The sequence below is a fragment of the Amblyraja radiata genome, chromosome 10 (genome assembly GCF_010909765.2).
Source record: "Amblyraja radiata isolate CabotCenter1 chromosome 10, sAmbRad1.1.pri, whole genome shotgun sequence".
NCBI classification, from domain to species: Eukaryota; Metazoa; Chordata; class Chondrichthyes; order Rajiformes; family Rajidae; genus Amblyraja; species Amblyraja radiata.
Window position 1 is genome coordinate 33,292,751 of NC_045965.1, and position 25,788 is coordinate 33,318,538.

At 42.8% G+C, this 25,788-nt stretch overlaps 1 protein-coding gene across 1 annotated transcript in view; it reads right to left on the bottom strand.

The window, feature by feature from the left end:
• LOC116978123 overlaps positions 1-16,029 on the bottom strand; it is a 279,728-nt gene extending 263,699 nt beyond the window's left edge. Inside the window, exon 1 of the mRNA XM_033029145.1 lies at positions 16,014-16,029. The gene's annotated coding sequence lies outside the window, so the exon portion shown is untranslated. The remainder of the gene's footprint in view (positions 1-16,013) is intronic.
• Positions 16,030-25,788: the final 9,759 nt, after the last annotated feature.

A 25,788-nucleotide genomic window follows, 5' to 3' on the forward strand; every position in this document is an offset into this window, starting at 1 on the left:
AGTTTAAGGATAAGAGGGAAGTCTTTTAGGACCGAGATGAGAAAATCTTTTTTTACACAGAGAGTGGTGAATCTGTGGAATTCTCTGCCACAGAAGGTAGTTGAGGCCAGTCCATTGGCTATATTTAAGAGGGAGTTAGATGTGGCCCTTGTGGCTAAAGGGATCAGGGGGCATGGAGAGAAGGCAGGGATGGGATACTGAGTTGGATGATCAGCCATGATCATATTGAATGGCGGTGCAGGCTTGAAGGGTCGAATGGCCTACTCCTGCACCTATTTTCTATGTTTCTATGTTTCAGACTGGATAGAAGGACTGGGGGACATTTCAGGTCGAGACCCTTCTTCAGACCATTTATGAAGGGCAACACAGTCCTTAGAGACAAGACTGGTTAACTGTGGGAACAGAGGGGCCCCTTACAGTAAGAGTACGCCAACTACATTTCCAAGACTCCAGATTTAAACACAAGGATCAGAATTTTAACATCAAGGCAGTGGGAACCTAGATTCAAGCAAGGCTGATGGAAATAAAACCATAGGCAGGAGAATCAGCACAAGATGACTAATCACCTGATTTCCTTTCCATAAAGACTGATCATAGTAGGTCAGGAATAACAGAGATTTTAGCAGCATGACTGAGAAACTGCTTTCATAGGTAGGGATTCTCGATGTCATTAAAATAAAATGTAAATAACATTAAAATCTGCTTTTTTCCCCCTCCTTTTTTCTTTCATCTGACAAATATATATATACATATACACGTATAGTATATATAAATATCAAACTTTATTTCTCTATCCTAACAATGATTTCAAACTTGATTTCTCCAACTGAGCGGGGACTTAAAAGTGATTTATATTTGCTGTTTCTTCATTTTCCCTTTTGCCTTCTGTGAGAATATATCAATCTGACTGGATTATCAGTCTGCCTGCTGCCTGTGCTGTGGCTGCTGGAGGATACAGAACCCTTGTAGAATGTGCCAAAGTCAAACTAAAACAGATGAACTCTGTGCTTTAAACCTTGCTTCAACTTTTCCGACAGCCTCATTAGAGGATAAAGGTGAGTGCCATTTGATCTCCACTCATCATAGGACATGGGCCGTCAAGATAACCCACAGATGGAAGATATGATGTCGGCAGGTTGTTATTATTAAGGGAAAAGTGACTCGTTCAGCAGAAGCATAAGGAAAGATCTCCACTGGTCAATATGTGCAATATGTTATTAGAATAGCATTCCGATTAAATTGTGACTCAAACCACTCATCACACCCACTGACACTTGAAAGTTTTATTTTATGAATAAATAGAATATTTATATTGTTGGCTGAAGCACCATTCAATTTGTAAAAAAGTGGAGGAAATCAACAGAGGCCCAACAAGCCCCATGTGGTGTCATCTGCCTACACTTAACCACTTCCACCCTTCTCATTTTAATTCACATTGATATTTCACCTTGTTATATCCAGATTACTATGTTCCACACTAAGTTGTCATCTTTATTTTCGGAATTATTCATCATTGAAATTCCAGCATACTTAGTTGCCAGAATGTTGGCATGGTCATGAGAGACCTGAAGCACTATGATATATTTTGGTGGACATTGCTTTCAGAAAAGCTTTCTTGAAATATAAGAACTTAGAAAACAGGACATCCAGAATTTGTGCCATTATTCACCGCGCTAGCCCCCTCCACAACTCTTCACCTCACCTCATCAGATGAAGCCTTATATTCCTTTCTCCTTTGTGTGTTTATATAAAGTTCAAAATTCTTAAATGCCTACACATGCACAACATAGTGGATTTCATTAGGGTGAAAAGTTTCTCCTCAGTACACTTTCTCCTGCATTTGTCTGGGAGTTAAGAAGAAGGTATGGATATTCCATTTAATAGCTGGGGGAAATATGATGCAATCATGGTAGGTGGAAACAACAATTCATCTTGGTGGACATCATCACTCAGATCTACAAGCTGGGTTGCCAGATCCACAAGCTTGGAATATCCAGACTGAGCTGAACCAATGAAATAATTTGTAAAGTTTTAATCCTACTCTCTGGCACAATGATAGGGCACACCAATAATTGTGTAGACACATGAATTAAACTTCAGTACTCATTCCGGCTGTTCAATCACCAAGCTGGCCATTGCTCTTTTCTCAACATATTTCTGTTTCCTTATGGATCACAAAGAATGATGCCATCAAGCCTCATGCCAGAGGCAGCATTCGTATCCATAAGGTTTGTCAGTCAATGTGCTTCTGCATGGTGAATTTGTCATTGTGGTGCCCAGCAATTTCCTGTATTCCACAGGTTGCTGGGCACCACAGGCAGTCTACCATTCAGTGAGTAAAAGCCCCTCCTTGTGATGTCTGTCACCAAATTGGTGCCCACACTAGGTTGCCCACTGCCCCCAGCAGAGGCTAACAAGCCTGTCAGAGTAAATCTCTCTGTGTCTCCACTCAACATGTTTAAGAAGGAACTGCAGATGTTGGAAAATCGAAGATAGACAAAAATGCTGGAGAAACACAACGGGTGAGGCAGCATCTATGGAAGTAAGGAAATAGGCAACGTTTCGGGTCGAAAACCTTCGTCAGACTGATGTGAGGGGGGGGGGGGGGGGATGGCAGGGGGGCGGGATGAAGTATGGAAGAGGTGGAGCCAGTGGGCTGAGGGAGAGCTGAGAAGGGGAGGAGAAAGTAGGGACTACCTGAAATTAGAGAAGTCAATGTTCATACTGCCATGGAATAGTCCATGGCTGATCAGTTCAAATGCACACCAGAAAATGTGACCTGTCATCTGGTAACTCCTAAGCAGTAAAACATCTTCGCTGGCAGAGGATCTAGAGCAACGGAAAACCTGGGTCTTGATCAAACTCGTCCTTATTCACGTGGATCTATAGAAAGTCGATTGAAATGTGGGGTCTAACATTCCACACAATTGACTTCCTACATTTTTTTCTGGTGCCAAATTCCTCAGAATCTATCTATCTATCTATCTATCTATCTATCTATCTATCTATCTATCTATCTATCTATCTATCTATCTATCTATCTATCTATCTATCTATCTATCTATCTATCTATCTATCTATCTATCTATCTATCTATCTATCTATCTATCTATCTATCTATCTATCTATCTATCTATCTATCTATCTATCTATCTATCTATCTATCTATCTATCTATCTATCCCTCCAAGTGACAACACAAGTAAACAAGTCGGTGACAAACGCATATGACATTCTTGGTTTTAGTAGGTTGGGGCATAGAATATAGGATTTGTAAATTATGTTGCAACTTTATAAAACACTGGTTAGGCCGCACTAGGACACTATAGAAAGGAGAGTGCAGTGAAGATTCACCAAGGATGTTGCCTGAATTGCATGATCTTAGCTACGGGGAGAGATTTGGATAGATCGGGCTTGTTTTTCTGGAGCAAAGAAGGCCAAGGCATGCTAATCCTGGCAGAAAGATATAAGACTATGAGAGCCATAGAAAGGGTAGATAATCAAAATTAATTTTCAATGATAGGGGTATCAAAACAGCAGGTTTAAAGTGAGAGAAAGGAATTTTAAAGAGGGGTTGAGGAGTAAGATTTGTTATTACACAGACTTTACACAGATATCCAGAATGCACTACAAGATAAGGTGATGGAATCAGATACAATTAATACATTAATAAGTCTGTCTGTCCCTTCCTTCTTTGTTGTTTTAATAGTATGTGTTAAATATATGTTTTTAGTGTTCTTTAGCTTGTTTTATGTGGGGGGTGGGGTGGGGATGAGGAAACTGTTTTTAATCTCTTACCTCATCGGAGATGTGATATTTTTCATATCATATATCAGTCCGCAATGCAGTCTAACAGAGGAGTTGGCGGCCTCTAGCTAGAGATCAGTTTGGGACATACTGCGGGACTTAACATCGTGAGCTCGCGATCCCTTTGCCAGGGATCGACCTCGGAGCTCAAACCGCGGGAAACCTGCGGACTTTAACATCGTTAGGGACCGAATTCAGGAGTTCCTTCCGCAGGAGCTTCGACCACCCCAACACGGGAGCTTCGATCACCCCGACGGATGAATAAAGAAGAAGATGATTAGATTTTATTATCTTCCCTCACAGTGAAGAATGTGGGGAATCTGCTGTGGTGGATGTTTATGTTAACTTTTATGTAGTTGTGTGTCTTGTTGCTTAGTATGGCTTCTTTAGTATGGTTGTATGGTAATTCGCATATCACTGTGCCTTAATTGGTACACTTGACATTAAAGGACCTTTGAAACCTTTGAAACCTCTGAAACAAGGCACTAAAGTAGGCAAGGATTAGAAGGATAGAGGCATAATGCGGGCAAATGGGATCACTGTAAAGAGGAAAAATATTGCCATGGGCATGGTGGGTTGAAGGGCCTGTGTCTGTACTGTACGACCCTCTGACGTGTTTGCGTTAATTAGACATTCTACTTGCTCAGGTTCATGGAACGTGCTTTGCTCATAAGGTTCAAGTGCAGTGGGAATGACAAACAGCATCATGGTTGAGTTTGCCACAAGTATCAACAAAAATAATGCCAATGAGAAAAAAAGCAAACTCTTTAACTCCAAAATAAATAATATCATGTTTGGTGTCACTGTGTTCCTCAAGTAATAGCATCAGATAAGTACTCAATTGTGCACCTACAAATATGGGAGTAAATTTATGTCATGTTACCAGTGTGACAAAAATCAGGAAATAAGACAAACTGCTTCAACAGCTCAGTGGACTGTGGTAAGCAGGAAGTTCAAAGTCACAGATAAAATTCCTCATGATATGGTAACTCATTAGGAAAGGGTGGTGTCAGAACTCAAAAACCTTCACATTCGTGGAGCCTGGTTTCAGCTAAAGGTTCAATTTAGCTCCACCGAGGATATTTTTCAGCAACCAACCCTCAAGTAATCTAATGTTCCATGATACTGACAATATGGCTCAAAATGTAAAATATTTCATTTCCAGTGCCAGAATCCCTCATTTTGAGAGAAATAATTCAAAATGAATTGTAATGAAAGAAATGTCAATTCCACTTCACTGCTTATAGTTCGCTTCTGCAGTGAGAGGTAAAAGACCAATGTTTTCACATATGACATCGCTCAGATTCTCTGGTGCGTTAACATTTTGAGATTCTGGCTTCAGGGGAAGTTTCCCCAACAGACATCATGACATGAATTGTATAATACAACGGGAAGATGGACACTGGGAAGCTATGCCGATAAAAGTACAATTAGAATTTTGTAGAGGACATAGGTTTAAGATGAGGGGGTAAGATTTAATAGGAACCTGAAGGGTAACGGTTTCACACAAAGGATGGTGCATGTATGGAACGAGCTGCCGTAGGAGGTAGTTGAGGCAGGTACTATCGCAATGTTTAAGAAACATGTAGACAGGTACATGGATAGGACAGGTTTAGAGGGATATGTGCCAAGTGCAGGCAGGTGGAACTAGTGTAGATGGGACATGTTGGCCAGTGTGGGCAAGTTGGGCTGAAGGGCCTATTTCCATGCCGCAAGACTCTGATTCTAATTAAAAATAAGTCAAGTCACATTTATTTATATAGCACATTTAAAAAACAACTCTCGTTGGCCAAAATGCTTTACATTTGTTATAAGAATAGTATAAACAAACAGACTACATACACATATACATATAGTCCTCGCTCAGTGGACGTCAGGAAAGGCTTGGGAGTATAGATAAGTTTTTAATCTTGACTTAAAGGAGTCGATGGAGGGGGCAGTTCTGATGGGAAAGGGGATGCTGTTCTACAGTCTAGGAGCTGCAACTGCAAAGGCGCGGTCGCCCCTAAGCTTATGCCTAGACCGCGGGACATTCAGCAGCCCCAGACTCTCTCCTGCAAATTGAAGCTCCCACATACCCTTTGCGCTGTTAATTTAATTCTCATTAATTAAAATTCTTTTTAAGTAGCTAGAAGTCATTGCCATATGGTGAAGTGGAATTATGTTGATTCACAAACCTATATCTTAGGTGAGAATTAATTCATGAATACTCAACGTAATTTTATTTTCATCTATTTGAGCTAAATTCAGTGCCATTTATAAATGGTAGTAAATCGTTCCCTCCATGATCGTGCTGGAGAGGTGGCAATGAATCAAATTACATTTTCCCACCATTTTCCTGTACAGTTCCTGTGGAGAACAGGCATAACAAGGATTCACCAATAGAAATAAATTCCAGCATTTAAACATCTTTACTTTAAATATGTGGACTACAGGCATACAGTTATGCCCCTGTCCCACTTAGGAAACCAGAACGGAAACCTCTGGAGACTTTGTGCCCCGCCCAAGGTTTCCGTGAGGTTCCCAGAGGTTTTTGCCAGTCTCCCTACCTGTTTCCACTACCTGCAACCTCCGGGAACCGCACGGAAACCTTGGGTGGGTCGCAAAGTCTCCAGAGGTTTCCGTTCAGGTTTCCTAAGTGGGACAGGGGCATTACTGACTGCTGTAACATCTTATGCGGGAAGGAACTGCAGATGCTGTTTTAAACCAAAGATAGACATAAAATGGTGGAGTAACTCCGTGGGACAGGCAGCATCTCTGGAGAGAACGAATGGGTGATGTTTCGGGTTGAGGCCCTTCTTCAGACTGAAGAAGGGTTTCGACCCGAAACACCACCCATTCCTTCTTTCCAGAGAAGTTGCCTGTCCCGCTGAGTTGCTCCAGCATTTTGTGTCTATCTGCTGTAACCTCTTGCTACTAATACTAATGCATTCTCTTTGGCCTAATATTTTTTTTACTTTGCATGTAGAATTCTAGATTCCAACAAATTCAAAGAAATCTAAAACTAAAAAAAAAACATCCAGTTGAAGTCAAGCCCCTTGGGTACAACCACAAATGAAAGAACCACTCCTTCACTTCAAGGAAGCCTGGAATAGTGTGAATCTGCAGACGTTCTATAGTTCCACAGGGAGTGATCATCCACTGAATGGCTTCCTGAAGGTGATAGTGAGAAATGATTCCTCTACATCTTTTAACAACATGTTATTTACATTTCTGCAAAACGCAAGGTCACAGTCGTAGAAATAGAAAAAAAAATGTAATAACCAATAACTTGGGCCTCTTGAGGTTTACTTGATTGTCTTTACGCAGTCAGGAAGAAATTGTTGACGGAGTTAACTTGGAGTCATGTTTTTTTTATCTCTGCTGGCAGATAGTGAGGAAGTGACAGAAGATTGGACATGACTCCAAGAGAAAATGGAGATAGGGTCACATCAGAACACCGCCAAGATTGATGAGCTAGAAATAAATACTTGGCATATTTATAAATCTGTTATAACATTAGTTGAAACAAATACATGAATTGCTGGAAATACTCAGGAGACCAGGCAGCACCTACAAAGAGAGTAGAGAATAAAGATGAAAGGTCATGGACCGACAAAGTTATTTTAGTTTTTCTCTGCAGTTTCAGCAAGACCTTCTGACTATTTCCAACATTTTCCATTTTGATTTCAGTTTTCCATTTCCAGACAAGCAATCTAAGTTTGTACAACCTTTCCTAAGAGCCAATACCCTCTAATCCAGGTAGCATTCTAGTAAACCTCTTCTGTACCCTCTTCAAAGCCTCAATATCCTTCCTTTTGTGGGGCAACCAGAACCTCACACAATAATCCAAATATGGCCTTACCAAAGTCCTATAAATCTGTGAAATGACTTCCTGACCCGTATACCCGTATATTCGGTGGGCGGCTAGACTCTCGTCAGCAGCGGCCTCTGCAGTCCGTCTGCGTTTTTATTATTTTATGTCTTATGTTTTTATGTAGTTTTTGTTATTTTTGTTGGGGTATGTGTGTGGGGGGGGTGGGGGCGGTGTGGGGGGGGGGGGGGGTGGGGGTAACTTTAAAATCTCTCCCTGCACGGGAGACCCGACCTTTTCTTTGTCGGGTCTCCGTTGTCGTTGGGGCTGCAACGAGGAGCGGCCTCCAACAGGAAGACCGGGGGCTGTGGTGCCGACTACTCACCTCACCGTCGCGGAGCTGGCCGAGTCCAGAGCGGGTGGAGCTGTGGTGGACGCTGCTGCGACCCGACCCCCGGAGATTCGGTGGCTGCAACTGCGGGTTTGGCGGGCGGCACCGGGAGCCCGCGGGTCCCTGGAGGGAGACCGCTTTTCAGGGCTTCCGCAACAGCAACTTCTCCCGCCCGAGTTGCGGGGTTGAAGAGCACCTGAGCGGGGCTTTACAGCACCGCCCCGCGCGGCTTGGAATGGCTGCGGGACTGCGAGCGCGCGCCGGGGGCTCTAACATCAAGAACCCGGTGTGCGGCCTTGCATCACCCGGCGTGGCTTTAATGGCTGCGGGACAATTCGCCATCGCCTGCCGGGGGCTTTGACTTTGACTTTGACTCTGACATCGGGGGGGAGAGTGCAGTGGAGAGATAAGTTTTTTTGGCCTTCCATCACAGCAATGTGATGGATGTTTATGTAAATTATGTTGTGTCTTGGGTCTATTTGTTTGTAATGTATGGCTGCAGAAACGACATTTCGTTTGGACCTCAAGGGGTCCAAATGACAATAAATTGAATTGTATTGTATTGTATTGTGTATTGTATACTCAATGCCCAGACTGATGAGAGCAAGTATACCATACACCTTTACCATTTTATTTTTATGTGTTGTCACTTTCAAGGAGCTATGGACTTGGACCCCAAGATTCCTCTGTTCAACAACATACATTCCCCCCCCCCCCCCCCCTTCAGCAAAATGCACCACTTCACACTTGCTCAGATTAAACTCCAATTGCCACTTCTTCACCCATATTTATAGCTGGTCTATATCCCACTGCATACTTAGTCAACCTTCCTCACTATCTGCAACTCTACTACCAATTTTGGGGTTGGCTGCATACATACTAACTCACCCATCCACATTTATATCCAATTTGTTTATATATACTACGAAAAAGAGGTTCCAGGACAGAACACTGCGGAACTCTACTAGTCACAGACCTCCAGCGAGAATAACACCCTTCGACCACAAAGCTTAGCCTTTTGAGAGTAAGCCAGACCTGAATCCAAACAAACAGGTCTCCATGGATCCCATGCATCTTAATCTCTGAATAAGGCTACTGTAAAGGTCTTTATAATATGCCTTGCTAAAGGGGTATGTCATCCACATAGATAACGTCCACTGCCATACCCTCATCAATCACCTTTGTCACCTCCTCAAAACAGTCAATCAAGTTTGTCAACCATGGATAAAGCCATGCTGACTGTCACCTAATTAGCCCATTCTCTTCCAAATAGAAGCAAATCCTATCCTGAACCATGGGTAGACACAAAATGCTGGAGTAACTCAGCGGGACAGGCAGCATCTCTGGAGAGAAGAAATGGGTGATGTTTCGGGTCGAGACCCTTCTTCAGACTGATTTCAGGGAAGTGGGCAGGACAAAGATATAATGTAGTCAGAGACAGTGAGACTGGTGGGAGAACTGAGAATGGGGAGGGGGAAAGCAAGGGTTATTTGAAGGTAGAGAAGTCAATGTTCATAGCACTGGGGTGTAAGCAACCCAAGCAAAATATGAGGTGCTGTCCTCCGATTTGTGCTGGGCCTCACTCTGACAATGGAGGAGGCCCAGGCCAGAAAGGTCAGATCGGGAATGGGAGAAGGAGTTAAAGTGCTGAGCAACCGGGAGATCAGGTAGGTTTAGGCGGACTGAGCGGAGGTGTTCAGCGAAACGATCACTGAGCCTACGCTTGGTCTCGCCGATGTACAGGAGTTGACACCCATTCCTTATAAAGTCCTTTATGGTAGCCTTATCCAGAGATTAAGATGCATGGGATCCATGGAGACTTGTTTCTTTAGATTCAGGTCTGGCTTACTCACAAAAGGCTAAACTTTGTGGTCGAAGGGTGTTATACTGGCTGGAGGTCTGTGACTAGTAGAGTTCCGCGATGTTCTGTCCTGGGACCTCTTTTTCATAGTATACAGTATATAAGCACATTGGACATAAATGTGAATGGGTGAGTTAGTATGTATGCAGACAACACCAAAATTTGTAGTAGAGTTGCAGACAGTGAGGAAGGTTGACTGAGTATACAGTGGGATATAGACCAGCTATGGGTGAAGAAGTGGCAATTAGAGTTTAATCTGAACAAGTGTGAAGTGGTGCATTTTTCTGAAAGGGGGGGGGGGGGGAGGAGAGGGGGGGATATGTATGTAAACCAGCATCTGCAGTTCATTCCTACACGATCCTGAACTATCTTCTCCAATAGATTCCCTACCATTGACGCGAGGCACACTGGCGTATAATATCCTGGATTATCTTTACTTCCCTTCTTAAACAAAGGAACAACATTAGCTACTCTCCAGTCCTCCAGGACCCTGCCTGTGGCCAGAGAAAATATCAAGATATTCGTCAAAGCCCCTGCTATCCCCTCTCTTCCCTCTTTCAATAGACGGATAGTTTCCATTGGGCCCTGGGGGTTTATCCACCTTAATGCTCTTCAAGAGCCCTTCTTCTTGATTTCAAACTGCTCTTGCATATTAGTATTCCCCACACTGATCTTACTGTCCTCAATGTCCTTCTCCTTAGTGAATACAAATTAAAAGTATTCATTTAGCACTTCACCTACAGTACATCCTCTGACTCCAAGCATAAATTCCCTTATTTTTCCTTGTGTGGCTCTATCTTCCATTTGGTCAGCGTCTCGTGGTAATGCAAGTATAAAAAGCTTTGGGATTTTCTCTAATCCATCCAACCAATGATATTTCATGACACTTTTGGGCCCTCTAATTGACCATTTGAGTTATTTGCTGCTTTCTTTATATTCCTCAAAGGCCTCATCTGATTTCATCTTTCTAAATCTAACATAAACTTCCTTTTTTTCTTTTTGACCAAATTTACAACCTCTTTGGTCATCGCAGTTCCCCGAACCTTGCCATCCTTTCTCTCCTCCTGACCAGAACATGCTGAGCATAAACTCTGCTGCCCTTTAAATGACTCCCACATGTCAGATGTGGATTTATCCAATAACAACTACGCTCAATTTATTCCCCCTAGTTCCTACCTAACAATGCTGTAATTTGATTTACTCCAATTTAGTACTTTCCCTAAGACTTATCCTTATTCATAACTATCTTAAAACTTATGGAGATACAAGGACCTGCCAGTGCTGGAATTGTTAGTAAAACACAAAGTGCTGGAGTAACTCAGCAGGTCAGGCGACACCTGTGGAAGGAATCGTTTGAAGAAGGATCCTGACCTGAAATGTCGCTAATCTATTCCTTCCAAGATGCTGCCTGACCTACTGAGTTACTCCACTTATTTGTCTTTCACTTAAAACTTGTGCGGTTATGATTAATGTTACGAAAATACCATTCTACTTAAACACGAGTCACCTGGCTAGTGGTTTCTCAGTGCAATGTTCAGTATGGCCCCTCCACAGGTACACAAAAATGCTGGAGAAACTCAGCGGGTGCAGCAGCATCTATGGAGCGAAGGAAATAGGCAACGTTTCGGGCTGAAATCCTTCTTCAGACGGTGGGGAGAAGGAAGGAAAAAGGAGGAGGAGGAGCCCGGGGGCTGAGGGATGGGAGCAGACAGCCCGAGGGCTGAGGGAGGGGAGGAGACAGCAAGGGCTAACAAAATTGGGAGAATTCAATGTTCATGCCCGCAGGATGCAGACTCCGCAAGTGGAATATGAGGTGCTGTTCCTCCACTTTCCAGTGTTGCTCACTCTGGCCATGGAGGAGACCCAGGACAGAGAGGTCGGACGGGGAGTGGGAGGGGGAGTTGGAGTGCTGAGCCACCGGGAGGTCAGGTAGGTTCTTGCGGACCGAGCGGAGGTGATCGGCGAAACGATCGCCCAACCTCCGCTTAGTCTCACCGATGTAGATCAGCTGACATCTAGAGCAGCAGATGCAGTAGATGAGGTTGGAGGAGATACAGGTGAATCTCAGTCGCACCTGGAACGACTGCTTGGGTCCTTGAATGGAGTCGAGGGGGGAGGTAAAGGGACAGGTGTTGCATATCTTGCTGTTGCAACAGAAAGTGCCCGGGGAGGGGGTGGTACGGGAGGGAAGGGAAGAATTGACAAGGGAGTTGCGGAGGGAGCGGTCTTTGCGGAAGGCAGACATGGGGGGAGATGGGAAGATGTGGCGAGTGTTGGGGTCACGTTGGAGATTACTTGTTGTATGTGACGGCTGGTGGGGTGAAAGGTTAGGACTAGGGGGACTCTGCCCTTGTTGCGAGTGCGGGGATGGGGAGAGAGAGCAGTGTTGCGGGGTATGGAAGAGACCCTGGTGCGAGCCTCATCTATGGTGGAGGAGGGGAACCCCCGTTCCCTGAAGAATGAGGACATTTCAGATGCCCTGGTGTGGAACGCCTCATCCTGGGAGCAGATGCGGCGTAGACGGAGGAATTGGGTGTAGGGGATGGAGTCCTTACAGGAAGCAGGGTGGGAAGAAGTGTGGTCCAGATAGCGATGGGAGTCAGTGGGTTTATAGTGGTCCCTCCACAAGTTGGACAATCCACACATTGTTTCAGGAAATCCTCTTGAATACACTTAAGGAATTCTGCCTTGTCTAAGTCTTTATTAATGAGTAAGTCCCAGTCTATATTAGGAAGTTAAAGTCATCCACTACAAAAGTCCTTTCTGGTAATCTGTCTACATATCTGTTCCACTACCTCCCATGGCTTTTTAGGAGGTCTAAAGTATTATCCCATTAACTTGCATATTTCTTTTTTTTTAGCTCCACCCATATCGCCTCAGCAGACAGTCCCTCCAGTATGTCCTCTCTGAGTGCTGCCATGACAGTCTCCCTGATTAGTAGAGTAACTCCTCCACCTCTTACCTCCCGCTCCATTGTATCGGAAACATCAAAACCCCGTGACATTGAATTGCCAAGTCGCCACAATAGCCACAACATCATATTTCTAAGCACTAGTCCAGGCTCCAAGTTCTTTAATTATAATACTCCTTGCATTGAATTAAACAAACTTCATCCCATCAATTTCACCATATTCCTTAACCTGCCCTTCCTTGGAGCCTTCTGCTCCAGACCTCTAGTTTAGCATCAATCCTTCCATTTGTTAACTTTCTACTCTGGTTCCTGCCCCTCTGTCACTGTAGATTAAACCCACCCGAGTACCACCAGTGAACCTCCCTGCAAGGCTATTTGTCCCCTCCAGTTCAGGTGCAACCCGTCCCTCTTGTACAGGTCATCTCTCCCCCAGAAGAGATCCTAGTAATAATGGATGGGATTTATATAGCGCCTTTCTAATACTCAAGGCGCTTTACATCGCATTATTCATTCACTCCTCAGTCACACTCGGTGGTGGTAAGCTACTTCTGTAGCCACAGCTGCCCTGGGGCAGACTGACGGAAGCGTGGCTGCCAATCTGCGCCTACGGCCCCTCCGACCACCACCAATCACTCACACACATTCACACACAGGCAAAGGTGGGTGAAGTGTCTTGCCCAAGGACACAACGACAGTATGCACTCCAAGCGGGATTCGAACCGGCTACCTTCCGGTTGCCAGCCGAACACTTAGCCCATTGTGCCATCTGTCGTCCCAAGTAGTCTCTTGGATCTGAAATCGAAACCCTGCCCGATCTCCTCAGCTACACACGAGTGTGTCTTAGTTTCCTGTTCCTATCCTCACTACCACGTAGCACTGGGTGTAATCAGGAGATTACTACCCTCGAGGTCTTGCCTTTTAACCTTCTGTCTGCCTTCTTCACTAACGAGTCTTCTATCGTTACGGCTCTGCCTAACATCACCCTTCCACGCTCTGCCTTGGAGCCAGGCCTCATGCCACAAACTTGACTGCTGCTGCTCTCCCCATTGCCCTCTCAAAAGTATCCAAAAGGGTATAATTATCTAGGAGAGAAGCAGCCACAGGGGATTCCTGCAAACTCTACCTACTCCCTTCCTTGGTGATCACCCATTTATTCTCTGCCCGTACCTTAGGTATGACCACCTCACCATAACTCCGACCTATTATGCTCACATACTCCTGGACGATCCTGAGGTTCCCTCGCTCGGTCAGTGAAAAGCTACAGCTGGACACACTTCTCACAGGTGCAGTCCTCAGGGACACAGGACATCTCTCGGACCCCACTTTCTACAGGAGGGACATACCAATGCCCCACCTGCCATTTTCACTGCTCTACCAGAAGAGGAACCTATGAATGGAAATGATCTCTCCTTAGTTGACCCTCAGCCTCCCATCAAATCTTCTCTCAAGCCTAAGGACTTATTCTCAACAAAGCACATCACCTGAACACCTCAATAATCTAGGCAGCATTCAGGTAAATCTCCTCTGCAGTCTCCACATCCTTCCTGTAATGGTCAACCAAAACAGCACACAATATTCCAAATGTGGCCTTACCAAACGCCTATAAAGCTGCATCATGACTTTTTGACTCGTATACTCAATGCCTGGACAAATGAAGGCAAGCACATCATACACTTTCTTTACCATTTTATCTACTTGTATTGTCACTTTCAAGGTGATATGGACTTGGGCCCCAAGATCCCTATGAACATCAATGCTCCCGAGGGTCCTGCCATTAACGGTATAGTTTCCCCTTACATTTGACCTCTTAAAGTGCAACATCTCACACTTGCTTGAATCAAACTCTATCTGCCATTTCTCTGCACAGATCTGTAACTGATCTATATCCAGCTGTATCCTTTGACAGCCTTCTATATTGTCTGCAGCTCCACCAATGTTTGTGCTGTCTGCAAACTTATTAACTAACCCATCTACATTGTGATATATACAAATGGTTTGGATGACAAACAACAGAGGTCTTGGTGATCCCTGTGGAATGCCACTAGTTACAGACTTACAGCCAAAATAAAAACTACCCACCTCTGCTCTCTGAGTATACAAATTCTGAATTTAAGTTACCAGGTCATCATGGATCCAATGCATCTTAAAGAAGATAGACACAAACAGCTGGAGTAACTCAGTGGGTCAGACAGCATCTCTGGAGAAAACGAATAGGTGACATTTCAGGTCGAGACCCTTTGACCCAGAAACGTCACCTATCCCTTTTCTCCAGAAATGCTGTCTGAACCACTGAGTTACCCCAGCTTTTTGTGTCTATCTTCGGTTTAAACCAGCACCTGCAGTTCCTTCCAATACATCTTAACCTCTTGATCAGCTTACCATGAGGGACTTTATCAAATATCTTACAGAAATCCATGTAGACAATATCCACTGGCCTACCCTCGTTTATTTTTTATTTGATGTGCATAAAATAAAATAGCCCCTAATTTGGCACAGCCCACATGAAATTGGGAGCCTCACAGATAGAAATCACAGGACAGTTAGAATGGGAAATGGAGAAGCGTCATGCTGATGCGACAGTGATTTTGAAATTGACATTGAAGTACCCAGTTGGAACAGATGAGCGAGACAATTTTCTTCAGCAGCAAACCATACTAATGCACGCTCAGGAATGAGCGCCTAATGCCAATACTGCCTAATGCCAGTACTTGTTGCCCAAAATGGGATATGTTCCAATTGCAAGATTTTATTTTTGATTAGCACAAATTTTGCTTAAAAATTAGAGCACTCAAATCAAGAACGAAATTAGCACTTGGAGGTTTTCCTATAATGCAAATCAAACCGGCGTTACACGAAAGTAATGGCATCTTTTTCAAACCCCACGTCCAGAATTGTTCATTACTTCCGCCTTTCAGTATAAGATGCTTGACCAGCAGGCGACGACAATAGCAAGTTTACACATGTCAGGACTCCTGGAGAGGCTTGTTTAAACGGAACATATAAAACAACAAATACGCTGATATACTGCAAATCTGATAAATCATGGTTGAATTTGTACAGCTGAAACATTTGACTATAAGCACTATGGAACGCAGCTATTCTGAATAGAACGCGTACGAACAGCCCCCCTGAATCGCACAAATCTCTTTCCCTCTGTGAGCTGCATGGACAAACAGTTTGAACAGTTAACAGGATTACATTAATGCAAAGAATTAACAAATGACTCAGTTGAAAAAGGGACATACACTTACATCACCCATGATGCAACAATGGCAGCAAACAGGCACAATCTCGATCGTATTCTTCATCCATTCACAATAATGTCACACCACCGAGCTGCCGCAAGAACCATTTCCAAGCTTTTTTAAAGAATGAGGCGTCCAGACCATCCATCACACATTGTCTGCTAATGATAGACTCGCGTACAAGGGCTAGTAAAAACAATGAAAAGCAGGAAGCATGAAAATGAGTGAAGCAACGCTGTCAATAGTCTGATCTGAAGGACTGTGAGACTGTGATCGGAATTCTGAATCAAGGTTCCCACAATACGTCACTTTATGAGAGCTCTCCACGGTGCATCAGCGAGGAATGCTCTCAGCACCGGGACCCACTCACTGCCTTTGCTCTGCAGCCTCAGTTTATTGCTGCACTGATTAATACGCAGAAGTGGTAATAAAATAATCGGTGTTCGAGCGAACGAATTGCTTGGGTTATATAGCATATGACTCAGGATGCTATCTGTCAGTTAAAATTTAATCATTGCCCATTGTTGGAGGGGTCACAGCAGCAAGCTCTGGCGAGATCGATGAATCTGGCAGTAAAGCATTTCAATCAGCACACACTATCATTAAGCGCCAGAGTTATACCATCAGCTCAGGAGTGAAAGGAGTGCGGGGCATCAATCGCACACTGACATCTCACCTCACAAGCCTACTAATGAAATTAGTTTTATTCAGCTTTCCGCCATGCCCCATTGGCTGGATGAGCTGAGAACTGCTGTTTGAAAAGAATGGAAGAACTACAAAGTACTTGCACTGAACTCGTCACGATTCTTGAGCCTAGTTCACGGGCGAATTCTTTCTGGAATCGGTGATAATAGCACAAAAAAGTTAAGGTGAAACACTGAGTGCTGTTGGGGATTTTTAATGGGTGGTCCAAAATCTTTCATGCAGATATAGAGTATATTAGTAAAAAGATGCATTTTAAGCTATCATTCAGATACCTAAAAGGCTGTGAATATGAATATGTTTCATGATCACGTGATAGGAGCAGAATTAGGCCATTTGGCCCATCGTCTACTCAGCCATTCAATCATGGCTGATCTATCTCTCCCTCCTCACCCCATTCTCCTACCTTCTCCCCATAGCCTCTGACATCCATAATAATCAAGAATCTATCTGCCTTAAATATATCCACTGACTTTGCCTCCACAGCCTTCTGTGGCAAAGAATTCCACAGATTCACAACCCTCTGACTAAAGAGGCTAAAAGGGACTAAATAACTGTTCAAAGCAGATATAGATAGATTCTTGATTAGTACAGGTGTCAGTGGTAAACAGGAGAAGGCAGGAGAATGGGGTTAGGAGGGAGAGATAGATCAGCTTTGATTGGTGGTGTAGACATGATGGGCCGAATGGCCTAATTCTGCTCCTGCTACTTCTATAGGATGAACCATTGAAACTCTGCTCACTGTGAGAGCTTTATTATAGCTTACAGTGAGCATAAATATTTCTGCTGACCCCACAAACATCAAGTTCAAGTTACATTTATTGTCACATGCACCAATTGGTACCGAGAGATTTGAGTTACCATACAGCCATATGAATAAAAAGAACACAATACACAATAGAATTTAACATGAACATGATAATTCTGGTTCTCTGCTGGTTCATCCACACCATTGCCCACTGACCTGCTACCACTTTATCATGCTAATTCTGGGTCAGATACCCTTCCTGCAGCAATATCTTGTTAACATTAAAATAGTTTCAAAGCAACTAATTTATTTTGCTATTTATTCAATGGTTGCTGAGTGGACAAACATTTTACTATTGAAGTGTCCCTTTGCTGCGCCAGTCCAAGTAGCAATTAAGAGTCAACTACATTGTTGTACACTGAATAAGTGGATGGAAAATAAAGCCAACTAGATGTTTCTACACCAATACAGTAGTTTAATTGATGAGAATGGCACTCAAAATAGCACAAGTTGCTCATCAGGAATCATCAATCGACAATGCAAGTGCTTTATACACAGCTCATTTAAACTTGAAGTCGATTAGATCTTGTATTTTGCAACAAAAAAAATGGACTTCCAGGATCAAAATATAAACAGAGTAAAAATAGGTAATTTCACTGCAACACTCTCGATCACAAGCAGTGAAGATCAATATCCAGTTTCTCAATCATGATTATCAAAACAAATCCCATTCTTGATTTTATCCAATGCACAATTGCACTAAAAAGTGAGTGAATTATGCCCAGAATTCCTTCACTGATCATTCACCCAATTTTAACACTTCAGCATTTTAGTGAAAGCATGATATGAAAACTGATCATTATTATTTGGTACACAAATTCCTAATTAACAATCAACGACATCAATATATTTAACTGAGTGTTATAAAGTTCTTTTCATGGATCAAAAGACATTTAAACACCTCCATTTTCAGATTAGAATTTATAAAATTCCTTGTAAATTATCCTAACCAAATTAGGTAATTACACAGTAGTTTGAACAGATGGGTTACTTCTGGTAATCATTCCATTGCAAAATATCATTAGTAGGAAAGGAAGCATTGATTTCATCCATTCAAGTTAAAAATCTCGCTATTTCCACATTTCCAATGTGGAAAAAAATCTCCCCAAAGCCCTTCTGAAGCTGGAGACACCATAATTTAAATTTCTTACCTCCACAGTAGCAAAACTGTAGTAGTTAATGGAAGTAACCAGGGAACACAATAACCTCTTCCACATACTCCAGTGGAAGAAAGAGGCATGGCCTTGGCCTCCACCAGAAATAAAAACATCTTCAGAATCTTGAGAAGAGAGGTAGTGGTTGACCACATCCCCCCGCCAATGCAGAAGTAGCCCAAGGTTATTCCCCTGATACTTTCATGGGAACAATTGGATAACCTTCCAGCTACTGACTGATCTCACGGATATACATCATTGTGGAACTAATGGAGAGAACCTCCACCCTGGATCCTCGCCAATATTGTGGAACTCTTTCCTGCCGTCCAAATGGATTTTTGTCCAAAATGTAGCTCTTGCATCATAACTTCTATTAAAGAATTCCACAGCATTTTTAACAATGGTACTAAAGGATTGATGTTTAAAAATGTGGACATGGTCCAATGCCAATGAACACCATTTCTAATTGAGACACAAGAAACTGCAGATGCTGGAATCTTGAGCTAAACACAAAATAGAGTAACACAGTGGATCAGGCAACATCTGTGGAGGGAATGCATAGGCAATGTTTCGACTCAGGACTTTCCTTCAGGCTGAAACGACACCTATCCATTCCCATCACATATATTGATTATTAATTGCTGCTGCCTTGTTGTTCTTGGTGGACAAGCTAGATAGGTGCATATTTCTAACCACGGACTCTCGCTTGGATTGGTCTGGGCCAGAACACTCTTCAACAACTGTGCAAATGGCATCTCCAAAAACACAGGCAATACAGGACTGCACCGGTGAGAATGTAGTATGATAAATACAAATGTAAGTAAATGGCTGCTTCACCTGGCAAGAGTGTTGTGATCTTGAAGGGTAGTAAGGAAGAAGGTAAAAGGGCAGGTTATACATCTTCCATAGATTGCACGTGAAAGAGCCATGAGAAGGTGAGTATTAGTAGATATGCTAGTGACCCAGAACATGTTGGAGGGCGTGGTCTCTTTGCAATGCTGAAAGAGGATGGGCTGGTTAAATATGTCTGTTGCAGAGTCCTATTGGAGGGAATTATAATCCATCGAATGAAGATGCTGTTGGGGTGGAAGTTGAGGATGAGAAACCCCATATTTGCTCTGGATGGGAGGAGAGGGATGAGAGCAGCTTGGTAAATTAAATCATGGAAAAATCTAAGACCCAAAGGTAGATCATTTAGCCCATCACATCCATGCCAATGAAAAAGGAACTGTGCAGCCGAATCTCATCTTCCGGCATTTGGCCCAAAGGCAGGCAGTCACAGCTCTTCAAGCACACATCCGAGCATGGTTTAAATGTGTTTAGGGTTTCTGCCCTGAGGATTATTTCAGTCAGTGAGTCACAGACTCTTTTCACCCTTTGGTTTAAAACACTTTTTTTATATCTCCCTTCTTATCCTTCTAGCAATTACATTTATACTCCTAGACCTTGACTGCTCTGCTAGGGGAAATGGATCCTTCCTGTTTAATCTAAAAACCTTCAATTTTACAGACCTCAATTCATTCTCTCCTCAGCCTCCTTTTTCCCCCCAAATAAATCCTAGATTATCCAAAACTTCCTGTGTTAATTTGTTTCCATTTCTCGAAACATTGTCATAAATCTGCTTTGCAATCATTGTAACGTGGTGTAACATAGTACACAGTTTCTGGCTAGAGGGATACACATTTCAAGCTTCACCTCCTTGCTCAGACATTTCATGCCTCAGCTCAAAGAGAAAAGCGCACTGAATGTTATTTAATTATTTTGTTTACCTGTTACTGTTAACGATCTGTGCACACATACTCCAAGGTCATGATGTTCTTCCACAATACACAATGTCCTCCCATTTATTGTATGTTCTCTTGCTTGTTATAGCTCCCAAATGCTTTACCTCACAGTACATGCATTAAATTAAATTTGCCATTTCTCTGTCCAAGTGACCTGACTACATCTAATATCTGAAGGGTCTCGACCCAAAACGTCACCTATTCCTTTTCTCCAGAGATGCTGCCTGACTCGCAGTTACTCTAGCATTTTGTGTCCATCTACCTCCAACTTCCTACAGTCTAATAAATCTCCTCCTTAATTTTCACCACATTATCCTTTTATTTTCGAACAGAAATGGTTAAGATCCTATTAAGACATAAAATGGAAACCACAAATGAGAGAAAAGGCAGGCTCTTCAGACACATTGGTGTGGAAAGTGGCTTTGTTAGACATAGGCATGGATATATAGTGTAAAAGATCTGTGACAATAGAGTGGGGTTCATGCAGAAACCTCAGTCGGAGGAAGTATAGACAAGATAGATGACACATTCTTTCATGTGGATGGAAACTCATATCTTGTCCTATTTGCTCAATCATTGTCAGGGAACATGGCTGATATTCACAGAAGCACACCACATGATATGGCCTGGCTCGTGAAGATCATATAAGTCACCATAATTATTTATTTGTGTAGGAAGGAACTGCAGATGCTGGTTTAAACCGACAATAGTCACAAAAAGCTGGAGTAACTCAGCGGGACAGACTGCATCTCTGGAGAAAAGGAATAGGTGACGTTTCAGATCGAGACCGTTATAATTTCTTTGTCACCTTACTACATGTGCATAGCATAGGCAAAAAAGATCTGGCAAAATTTCCACTAAAGTAGTAGGGTAGATATAGTAAATAACCTTTAGCGAAATAATTGTCTCAGTTTTTGGATGAACTGCAACATGTTTTTTGGCAATTAAGTGGAGAGCTAGGATCCGTAAAAAACCATGCTTCTTCAATGGCATAACCAAGACAAAATTAAAACTAATCTAAGCACTGTAGATTCTTGAAAAGATGCTATCCAGACCTATGTACCTTACATAAATAAGTCTCCACACTATAATATTTTGCTCCTAATTTCATTGGCAGAGTGATGTTTCACATCTATTAAAGTTCGCTAAGTTGTTTTCAAAAAATGACAAGTGAGAATATATAATCATGTTTTTCTCCTGTTCTCATCTATTTTGACATGGAAATCCAGCAGTGTTGGGTGTAAAAGCTGGTTGGGTATTGTCCCACCATATTTAATTAGTATGATATTCCATTGTCTATTTTGATGTAATAAGCAATAATTCTGTCCAGCATTGCTCCTTTGGGAGGGGGAAAGTGGTACATTTCTTTAGTCATCATCATATTTCTCTAAAGGAATCTCCCAGGGCCTTTGTTGACGTGCTCTACCACAGTTAAGTCTCAGCTGCTAAGTTATCCTGTCATCAGGCAGGAACTGGAATGTCTAATGAACCACCTACAATTATAGGCAATTGTGTAAATGGATTGGGGACTGTTTCAGCTCTTGGGAAGTCTTCCTCTTAATTAATAGCAGCTTGTTATCTTGGCAGAGTGGAGGATGGTTAGGCCATTGCTCTTTCGGTTAAGTTAGATTGTTAACTGATTTTGCCTGTCAGAAAATACTCACAAGACTGCAAAATGTATGTGCCTTCAACTCAATTTAGGTGGCCATGTTCACAATATTGTTCTGCACCAATGTGTATACAAGTTTGTAGAATTTGTTTCACAATATTATTGCCATTTTTCCATCTCTAATAGTTACAAGCTTTACGCTGGGAATTATATAATGAAATAGTTATCCCCATTCACTTGGAGGAAGCTGTTTACCAATACAGTTTCATGGAAAATAATATCTCACTTAAAAGCAATATTCATTAAAGAGCAGTGTAGTCCATATGCAATTTAACTGCTGTAGAATATTGCAGAATAAATATTGTTCTTCAAGACGAGTAATGTGAATACTTTGACATCCAGCTTGGTGGATTCTACAAGAGGTGATGAATGTTCCTGGAGCAACTCTTAAATTTGCAGCTAGTATCACAAGAATAAGTTGAGTTTTCTGGAAGCGCTGGTCATGTTTTTAAAGAGTTCATAACAAAAACACAGATAGTCACTCTATTCCATCTGGCAGATAACATGAGGAAAATGTCAGTTTTTAACTCACCCAATTTTATCCCCAGTTAATATCAATATAAATTAGAATCAAGCAAAGTTTAAAAGCGATGATTGATGGTTGGCTACTTAATCAGCTGATTAGTTTAAAAATGCTCCTTATCCTTCATGATTAGACAAAGCTTTGTACTGTTAATGTATAGAGAGCATTACTCAGAAGCACATTCCAAGAAACAAAGTTAATGATCATACGTTCAACTTGCTAAAAAATAATATAGATTTGGTTTCTGGCTCCACTAATTAACATGCCAATACATTACTTTTGTCCTCTTTCTCCTCAAACAGGAAGAGATAACAATGCCTTCCTATTTTTTTTTTCTGTGGCTTCTTGTGATGATCTCTAGTTCATTCAAATTCCAGGTAATCTTCATTGTCTGGGATTATGTTATAAATAATCAATCAGTATAAATAAAACATCATAGAATGAACTTCAATTACACATTTTTTTAGTTATTTTTAACGATCAAATTTCTTTTATGATGCCGAAGCTTGTCAAAAATCTTAAAATGGGAACTACTTAAATTGCAGTACAAAAACTAACCAGAATGTAGTTCTCCACATGGTGGTAATCTTTATCAGCAAGTTCCCACATTTTTATTTCCCTTTTTCCTTCAACCATCTGTCTAATGTCAATTTGGTTTCCACATCCTTTATGTGGGAAGTTTACTCATGCTTTTATTCAAACTGAGTTGCGATCCTATCTCAGTTTCAACTAATCAGTTATTGCAAATAGTTTATTTCTACCTTTGCTGGTTTCCCACCATGGTTTTACACACTTCTGTCCAAGTACTCCCCAATCTCCTCAAATCTGATACCTATCTTGCTGTCCTATTTTTCCTCCTAGTCTTTCAATTTATTTAATTTCTTCAGGTTCTTAAGTCTACTATACACTCACTATTGCTGTAGAATCTACCTGAATCCCCAAATCTCCTCAAACATTTATCACCTTGACCTTATTCAAAACAGATATTGCCAACATTGAAAATGTAAACTCCAGAATCTTATGTGTGAGACACAAATTAGGACCTGGCTTGGATACAAAACAAAAATGCTTGGATATTCGCTATGACATTTAGAATTGTGTGACATTTCAGTATAACTGAAAATTTAATATTGGGCAAATAGAACCTGCTTTGCACGTTTTAATCGTGCATTTTAGAATACTCTCATTTTATTTGTCTGTTTGCGGGTTTTGTGTTGTACTTCTATTTGTGTAAAAACAATACACAATAACACTCCAATTTTGGCCCACCTTACTCACTATTGTCCTGTGGTGTAAATGAAACAAGTTTTGTTCAGATTGATGGTATATTTTAAAAGTTATTAACGTTTAAAACAAATTAACAAACCAGCGCCCCCACCCGCGCATGCGCGTCTTTACTGGCATCACAAAGGGCACCCAACGGGTTCTCAGCCACGCCTGCGCAGTTGGGGCCTTTCCAGAATTCAGATTGCCATCTTTTTTTCACAACAGCGACGCGGGTAAGATTACTTCCATTTTACTGTTGCTCCGAGCCCGCGGGGATCTGCCGCCTTGGCGCTGAGACTGGGGCTGGGGCTGCAACTGTGGGCGGCGGCGTGTGGGCGGGGGCGGGGAGAGGCCATGCCGAGGATCCGATGTCTGGGCGCTGAGGCTGAAGGTTGCTGCCCGAGGCCGCGCCGAGGATCCGAGACCTGGTTGCTTAACCATATAACCATATCACAATGACAGCACGGAAACAGGCCATCTCGGCCCTACAAGTCCGTGCCGAACACTTATTTCTCCCTAGTCCCATCTACCTGCACTCAGACCATAACCCTCCATTCCTTTCCTATCCATATACCTATCCAATTTATTTTTAAATGATAAAATCGAACCTGCCTCCACCACTTCCACTGGAAGCTCATTCCACACAGCTCAGCCTGGCTCTGAGGACGATGGCTGCTGCTCCTCCAGGCATGCAAGGAGGGAAAGGAGTGGCACCCTCGAGGTGCTGGGAAGGTGAGGAAGGAGAGTGGGGGGGATTGAGGAAGAGGAGGGGGTAGAGAGGGATGGGTGGAAAGTGGGGGTGAGGAGGGAGAGTGGGGGAGGAGGGGGAATAGAGGGAGAGAAGGGGGGAGTGGGGGAGTTACGGAATGGGGAATAGAGGGAGAGGAGGGCAGTGGGGGAGGTGAGGTGGGGGATGGAGGGATAGGGGGGAAGGGAGGGGAGAGGAGTAATGGAGGGAGGGAGGGAGTGACTGAGGGTAGGGGAATGGAAAGGGAGGGAGAGGTGTGGGAGGGATTGGGGGGAGGAGGAGAGGGGAAAGAATAGGGAGGGTGAAGAGGAGGGGGAGGGAGTTCCGGGGGATGAGGGGAAATGAGCCGTGCCTGTGCAGTTCTGGGCTATGGTTGAGTGGTGGAATATTGTGTTGGGGGAACGGATTGCATTGGAGGAAACGGGTGAGTGTTGGAATATTGCATTGAGGAATGGGTTGCGTTGGGGGACCAGGCCTCCCATGTGACAGGTTCCCAACCGGTCCCACTTAGTCTAATATCCAGATAAAATTATGCCCCTCAGGAAAATAGCTCAGCCACGAATACCGTACCTTCACAAGCTAATGTTTTCCTGGCATCAGTCCTGCACTTAATTGATGTCACAAGTTAACCACTTCATGTTTCTTCAATTGCCAGGAAAAAATAAATAAAGCTTTTGGGTTCAACCTTTAACTTCTGTTGAACAATCACAAAAACAAATAGGAATACATCACACTGAAATCCCCAAAGAGATGTCGGTGGATGAACACCATACTGACACTGATAGCTTGATGTCTTGTCAGCTTGTTTTTTCAGGATTTCTGAAATCTCATCGCTGTTTGTTCCCTCACCGATTGTAAGCTTTCTTGGTATTATTCACTTGCTGTAATCTCTGCGTCATTGATCGTCCTGCACCTCGTAATGGTGTGGGGCCATTCACAATATGGGTCTCGATTGGAAAATACCACAGTGTGGTCACACAAACACACGCATCACCTCTCGCCCACACTTTCCCTCAAACTCCATCGTGACCTTTTATGCAGCTGTTCTACATCAGCCTTAGGGAGAGTTTCTTTAAGATCTTACATTATTGTCAGAGAACAGTGCAGCAAAGCATGGGAGCGGGATG